The sequence below is a fragment of the Cucurbita maxima genome, unplaced genomic scaffold, assembly GCF_002738345.1.
Source record: "Cucurbita maxima cultivar Rimu unplaced genomic scaffold, Cmax_1.0 Cma_Scf00021, whole genome shotgun sequence".
Taxonomy (NCBI): Eukaryota; Viridiplantae; Streptophyta; class Magnoliopsida; order Cucurbitales; family Cucurbitaceae; genus Cucurbita; species Cucurbita maxima.
The window spans coordinates 242,131-242,659 of NW_019272037.1; positions in this window are offsets into that span (position 1 = coordinate 242,131).

The window sequence follows — 529 nt, forward strand, 5'->3', positions numbered from 1 at the left end:
TTTTTTTTTTTTTTTTTTTTTTTTTTGGTTTTTTCGTGTTTAACAATGATTTTTTCATGTTGAATGCTCTGGGTAGCCAAGTGCGGAGTGCTCTTCGTGTTAAGAGTTGAACACTGTAAACGTTGGGTCGCCAAGTGCGGAGCGGATAACTGCTGAAAGTATCTAAGTAGTAAGCTCACCCTAAGATAAGTGCTCTTCTATTCTGACTTCCCCAGAGCCTCCAATAACACAGCCGAGACAACGATGGGTTCTTTGCCCTTGCAGGGATGGAGTGACAAAAAAATTTAGAATTCAAGAGAAGGTCACGGCGAGATAAGCTATATATCATCACAATTGTCAAGTAGAAGTGTAGTGATGTATGTAGCTGAGGCATCCTAACAGACTAGTAGACTTGAACCTTGTTCCTACATGACCCGATCAATTCGATTCGGCACTCGCCATCTATTTTCATTGTTCAACTCTTTGACAAAACGAAAAAATATCATTGTTTAACTCTTTGACAACATGAAAAAAAAAAAAAAAAAAAAAA